Below are 7,118 nucleotides of genomic sequence, written 5' to 3'. Positions count from 1 at the left end.
AGCTGAGAGTGACTGCCAGCCAACAGCCAGCAAGGAAACAGGGATCTTGGTCCTACAAACACAAAGAATTGAATTCTGCCAATAACCTGAAATGAGCATGGAAGAGGATAAGAACTCTGGCAGGCACCTTGGAAATCTTTGGAAATCCCGAGCAGAGAACCTAACTAACCTGTACCTAGACTTCTGACCTACAGAGCTGTGGGATAATTAATGGTGTTGTGTTTGTGGTAATTTGTTATGCAGCAATGGAAAACTAATACACTGTTCCTCCTCTGGGCTCACACAACACCTGTGAGAATTTTAACTAACTGGAAATGAAAGGTTAGGGATTTTTGTCAGATAAACTTCTTGTCCACTTTTTGCTAGCCCCACAGAACTTCCCTGAGATTTTGTGCTGCCTCCAGCTCCTCCTAGGACCTCCTCAGAATTGCCATCCTAACGCGGATTTCCTGCCAAGCACAAAAGAACTGAGAGAAATCCTTCCCAGGGAAAACATACCCTGGACCCACCAAAAGGAATATCTTCCTGCTGATTGGGAGAGTCCTCATTGGCTTCCCAATTTGACCTGTACACTGCCAAGGCTGGATTGTTATGCTCTCCACAACATCTTCATCTTTCAAGCTCAGTTATGTTCAAAATTCTTCCTTATAGCATTTATGCATTCATTCATCATTCATTCAGGCACTCTTTAAGCATCGGGGATACAGTGATTTAAAGAAAGACAGTCATAATTTCTGCCTGGTGAAGCTTGTACTTTAGTCGAGGAGATAGACATGAATGAAAGTATAATTACCATTGGTGATAAATGATATAAGAAAAAATAACAAAGTGACTGAGGGAATTATAGAATCTTGATGAAGTCTGGGGTAGTTGAGGGGAGGGTGGGAAGGACATCTGAGCTGAGGATGGCAGGCAGGGGGCAGGGTGGAACAGAGGGAACTGCTTCAAAGAGGTCCCCGAGTGGGGATAGGTGTGAGGCAGGGCCCATTAGATGAACAGAAAGGAAGCCAGTTCAGAGAGTGAGTGGGAGAAAGCGAGAAGTATGGGATAGAAGGCAGATCATGCAGGGCCTTATAGACTATAAAGAGAACTTTCGACTTCCTTGTAGGTGTTATGGGAAACGCTTGATGGGGATTAAGTAAGAAAGGGACATGAAGTAATCTTTGTTTTTGAGTGATCCTTTTGCTGCTTGGGGGAGAATAGCAAAGAAAATCTCCTAAGAGAGGAAGAAGGGAGACCAGTGAGGAGGCTGGAATGGTTTTCTAAGGGAGACGCAATGGTAGTCTGCCCTAAGACGGTGACAGTTAGAATGGTGAGAAGTGAGCTCACCTGGAAAATGTCAGAGGTAATATTGTTGAAAATTGAGGATGGATGAGATATTGGTGGGTGGTGAGCAGGAGGGGCATGTCAAGGATCTCATGCCCAATTTTATATCTCTGTGACTTACTGCCACCACCAACTTGTTCTAATCCTGTCCCATAAGGTCACCCAGGAAATGTCGCTCCTCCTAGGAAGGCAGAATAATTAATGGAGTGGTGGAGCACATTCAGTCTGGGACCAGATTATGTAGGTTCAAAGTTCTTACTAGTTGTGTGACATGAAACAAGTTACTTCACTTCTCTGTGCTTCAGTTTCCCCATGGGTAAAATGCAGATATTAACAGGTAGTTTTTGTATGTGTGAAGATTAAATAAGGGACTATAAGTACAATACGTAGAGTAGGACCTGCACATAGGAAGAATTAAAAAATGTTAGCTTTTATTATTTCACAGTCCCTGGGAAATTTAAAGATAGCTATTATTATCTTTTCCAATTTTTATACCTTTCTCCTTAAGCAGGGATGTTGTAGCATGAAAGAACTAATCAGAACTGCCTTGGCCAGTGATACTTCCATTTATAAACTTGTATCTCTACCTTGCTTGGGAAGCATGAGCAATTTTCTTATCCAAGAAAGCAAATGTCAAAGCTGCAGCTTGTCTAGTTAGTTTTTGTTTAGCCTTCCCAGTCTTAACATTTCTCTTCCTTCAGAACCTCTAACTGTGCTTATGTACTAAGGCCCACATAGGTTAAGAGTCTCAAAATCTCAGAGTCTCAAAGCAAGCAAGCAGGCAACTGTACTATCACTAGAATCTGCAGAAGCCTTGTACACTCCAAGCTCCTGGTGCTCTATTCATACCTCCCTTTCATGGCTTGACTTCCTGCCCATGGCACTCACCATCTTTGTCAGGAGTGAGGAAGGTATAGAAAACCAGTGGGTTCAAGGACTCCACAAATATGGACTCCACCGTGGCCTCGGACAGCAGCTCTAGCTCCTCAGGGAGATGGAGCAGGCTGGCCACCTCAGGGAAGGTGCTAGAAGATAGCAAGACTGGCAGGTTTGGGAGGCTGCCCTCGAGCATAGGCCCGGAACTTCTGGGTAGGCTTATTGTTGGGGCTTCTGACACAGATAGTCCCAAAATTCGCCTGGTGCTTTGGGTCCCCAGCAGCAGGTCATGCTGATGCCCGCCCCTTCTGGGAGCAGCAGAGAGGGCAGGGTAGGGTGAAAGGGAATAGGGCGGGGTTCTCCAAGGACACATGTGGTCATGGTACTGCTGGGACTTCTGGGACTTGAGGTTGTGCTTGCGAATGTGCTTGGATTCTGAGAAGGTGAGACCTACGTCTGGCATGTCTGGAGGGTAATGGAGTTTGGGGGTTATTGGGGGATTGGGGTCCTAAGTCTGGAAGATGATAATCTCGTGTAATTTGGGGGAGGTGGGGTAGTGGTTTAAAAAGTGACGGGATTTTAAGGGCCTTAGGTAAGAGGATCTTGGCTTTAGGGTGTGGCAGGTTCTGTGGGGTCTGGTGTGTAGTAGAAACTTGGGCATCTGAAGTGTTGAAACTCCAGGATTGGGCTGTGGCAAGCTTTTGGATGACTGTGATATGAGTACCCTAGGTTGGGGGTGTGATGGAGCATCCAGTTTGGGTTGTGATGAAGCACCAGGTTTAGAGTGCAGTAGAATAACATGTTTCATAGTGCCAGCTTTACGCTGGGATAGGGTGCCAGGATTTAGAGGTGGGACTTTTGTCTTGAGATCCATGGGTAATAGGGTGCCAGGATTCTGGTGTGATGGTACACTGGGCTTCAGAAGCAATAGGGCACCAGATTTTGAGGCTACAAAAGCAGCAGTTTTCATACTGAGAGTTGGCTGAACGAAGGTGCCAAAATCTTATTGTGCTGGAGTTGGGGGACTTGGGTGTGCTGGACAGGGCAGTGGTGCTCTGACCCAATGGCGCCAACTCCTTGCAACTGGGCTTAATTGTTGTAGAGGCAGGAGTAGTTGAGAATAAGCAGAACCTTAGTTTCACAGGCCTTGACTTGAGAGAGACCTTGGGTGCCAATGCTGGTTGGGCTATGCCTGTCCCTAGGCCATGCCTGTTGGTGGATGAGGGCATAACGGTGCCTGGTCCAGCTGCAGTGCAAATCTATATGCTGGCCTTCTCATTTGCTCCTTGGGCTACACCGTGACCAGTGAAGTCAGAAGTGTGACAAAATTGTATTCAAGGGACAGGTTGAGGACTTTGGCTCCCAGCAGGTGGTGAGTGGAGGTGTCATGGGCTCGGAAGTGTGCCTCCAGCAACTCTCCAATGGTGAGGTTGGCCCAGAGACACCAGGTGTAGTGGGCCACATTGTAGGCTGGCTCCCCTGAGCAACCAAAGCTCTTCTTGCTGCTGTTGGTGGCCACCTCATTGTGGCAGGCCATAAGAAGCTGACTCTTGGGGCAACGGGCTGCCAGGTGGATGCCCAGTCCCCACTTGCTTGTTTGCATCTGTCCTGCCACCACCAGCTTTGAGCCACCAAAGTAATTGGGGGAAAGGGGCCCAAAGAGAGGCCCCAACCAAGCTGTCCAGGTAGTCCAGAGGCATGTCTGCCAGCAGAAGCATGGAGATATATAGAGAGAGCTCCAACTGTAAGGCCGCATCAGTGTTCTTGTATATGCACTGAGATGCTCCCCAACTCTCCAGGGACAGATGACACAGTAGGGGGACGTCAACCTCATCCCCAAAGGCCAAACTGAAAAGGGACACCCTGTGGCCTAGTGCGTGACAGATGTTGGAAAGAATCATACTGGGAGTCATCACACTGGCTCCCCATCTATCAAGAAGATGATGAGAGAGATTCTCCCCACATTGGGGCCCCACTCAGCTCCCTGGTTGCTATGGTTTCGCACTGAAGCGGCTGCCAGCAGATCTCCATTGATGTTGGTCCCTAATTGGGAAGTAGACTGTGAGACCATCTTTTCTAGTTATTTCTATCCCTATTGCAAATACACTGAGCACCTCACCAACCTCTCAGGCTCAGTCATTTCTCCTCATTTTTGCTCAGACTGTTTCTGTTGCTTATCCTTCCCTATCTTCCCTCAGGCTCCCTGAGATATGGGCGTGGGGCCCACATGTCCTTGGCTTTTATCATTCCTTGTCTCAGATTATGATTTGCCTGTTTCCTGGGGGGATATCTAATTTTCTAGTTAAATTGGAAGCTTCCCCAAGAATAGCAACCCCACCTCTATGCTACATGGAAGAAAGGAAGAAAGGGCTGAGTTGACAGGAGGGGTGGGTGGGGGAGACTTCAGTAATTTTCTGCGAGACGATTGATCAAACGCAGGAATCAGGCAAACAGCTTGACCAAATGGTTGAAAATAAACATGTAGATTATTGATTTATAAAATCGTTCGCAAATTCTCCTGAGTATGTGTTTTAAAGAGGAAGAAACTCAGGGCCAAAGAGAAATGTGCCCTAAAATACATAGAGCTTACTCTTTCTACTAGGAAAAGGAGCACAGAAGGATTAAGGAACATATTTGTATAAAATATAATAGTGGCATTTCAGGTATTGTGAGAGGCAAGGTGGATGGGGGATGAAGGGAGCATTTCAAGAATTTCCCACATTACCACAAGCCCTCCATTTGAGTGGGTAGGTCTAACACAACCATCACCTTCCATGTGACCCAGGTAGTCCTTGTCACTGTGGACATTCTGGATGGTGGCCTGGATGGATCCTCCGGCATTCCAGACACTAACCATTTCAGAAAAGGTGGTGATGCTGAAGTAGTCATTGGCCTGCAGGTCACCAAGGATCATATTCATGGACTTTTCAGTCTGTGCGATATGGATAAAGTGAAGGAGATGGATCAAGGCTTGAGGTCTTGTTCAAGTCTGAAAGAGTATTTCTATACAAGGTACTAAGATATAAGTCTTGTATCATTTTAAGGCTCTCTGACTCCAGCATTCTGTACGTCTAAAATTCTCAGGGGAAAATTCTATAGTAGGCCCTATGGTTGGTTCAAGCTTAGAACTTAGAATTGTCCAATAGTAACTGCTAGTCACATGTAGCTCTTGAAATGTCAGTTAGTTAAGGGGCGCCTGGGTGGCCCAGTTGATTACACATCTGACTCTTGATTTCACCTCAGGTCATGATCTCACAGTCTGTAGCACTGAGCCCTGCATTGGGCTGCACACTGACAGCACAGAGCCTGCTTGGGGTTCTCTCTCTCCTTCTCTCTGCCTTTCCCCTGCCCACAGTCTCTCTGTCTGTCAAAATAAATAAACTTTAAAAATAGATGTAAGTCAGTTAAAATTAAAGAAAAAAGTTAATCTTTCTTTATCTGCAGTAGCCACATTTCAAGTGTTCAATTACCACATGAGGGCAGTGGCGATTGTATTGGACACCTCGGAACTTTAGAACACTTCCATCATCAAGATAGTTCTATTAGACGGTGATGGCCTAGAAGGTTCAAACTGTATGCTTTCAGGGTGCTAGGATCCTGTGTATTCTATGGTTCCTGGATCCCATGACCCAAGATTCAGTGATTCCAGGACCCTAAAGCTTAAAAGCTTTATGATTCTAGGTCTTTATAACTTCCTTTCAGTGACTTTGCATGCTTTGGTTCTGCCCTATGCAATCTGTTCTTTTACCTCATCCTTCATTTCTTCCAGGCTGATTATCTCATTATCCCCCAGATCATCCAGATTCCATTGTTTTTTCTCCACAACTTTGTTCTTGTTGTGCCCTTTAGATAACAGACCTTCCCACTTCCCCTTTACTTATTTATATCTTCACTGTTCCTTCAGCTGCTCCTTCTCTGGGCAGCCCTTCCTTGATTGCTTACTTTGACCCATACCCCTAGTCCCAGATATTCCCTGTCCCAGATGGTATGCTGACTGTCGTATATAGAATATTTTCATCTTTCATTTAGATATTGAGCCCTCTGAGAACAGGGCTTAGAATGCTTCTTCTTTTGGTTCCCTTCTCCATGACAATACCTAGCATAGGGCTAGGCACATAGGAGGTTCAGGAAATAGGAAATGTAGGTTCTACTATTAGGTACCATTATAGAGCATTGTTATGTTCCAGGTACTGTACTAAATACTTAGATGCATCAGCTCATTTAATCCTCATAGCAACACAATGAAAAAGGTACTGATATTATATGTATTTTATAAGTGACAACACTGAAGCTCAGACACGTAGAGTGACTTGCTCAAGGTTGCACATATAATCACTGATGAACCAAGGACTCAAAACTGTATTTTGGGGGTGTTAAATATTACTTCAATTTTTTATATAGTTATGGATTTCAGAAACCACAGGAAATACCACTTGTGGCCTACCTTTCTCTATATCTTAAACTGATATAAAATGCCTTGGATTCTTTTAAGTGGATCAGAGTCTTTCCTCCCACAGGATGAGCTCGGGGTATAGGTCACCTATTCTGGAATAGGGAGCTGAGCACCATATCCTCGTTTTCTTTCAGAGGACTGAGACATAGAGAATGATGACCTTTCCTGAGAATCCATTTAATTCCGTTTGATCTGAGAGCATGTATAGTATGATTTATATTCTTTTAAATTTGTTAAGGTGTGTTTTATGGCCCACAATGCAGTCTATCATGGCAAATGTTCCATATGAGCTTGAGATGGATGTGTATTGTGCTGTTTTGGGATGAAGTATTGTATAGATGTCAGTTAGACCCAATTGATTAATGGTACTCTTTCTTTTTCATTTTATATGCATATTTTTTTCCTTAGATGGTCTATTGTCAAGTTGGTTTCCATATAACACCCAGTGCTCATCCCAACAAGT

At 45.0% G+C, this 7,118-nt stretch overlaps 1 pseudogene; it reads right to left on the bottom strand.

Moving 5' to 3' along the window:
* Positions 1-309: 309 nt before the first annotated feature.
* LOC120227681 lies at positions 310-5,134 on the bottom strand (annotated as a pseudogene).
* Positions 5,135-7,118: the final 1,984 nt, after the last annotated feature.

Source organism: Hyaena hyaena, unplaced genomic scaffold, assembly GCF_003009895.1.
Source record: "Hyaena hyaena isolate Hyena2069 unplaced genomic scaffold, ASM300989v1 scaffold_2777, whole genome shotgun sequence".
Classification (NCBI taxonomy): Eukaryota; Metazoa; Chordata; class Mammalia; order Carnivora; family Hyaenidae; genus Hyaena; species Hyaena hyaena.
This window is presented reverse-complemented; position numbering and strand designations above follow the sequence as displayed.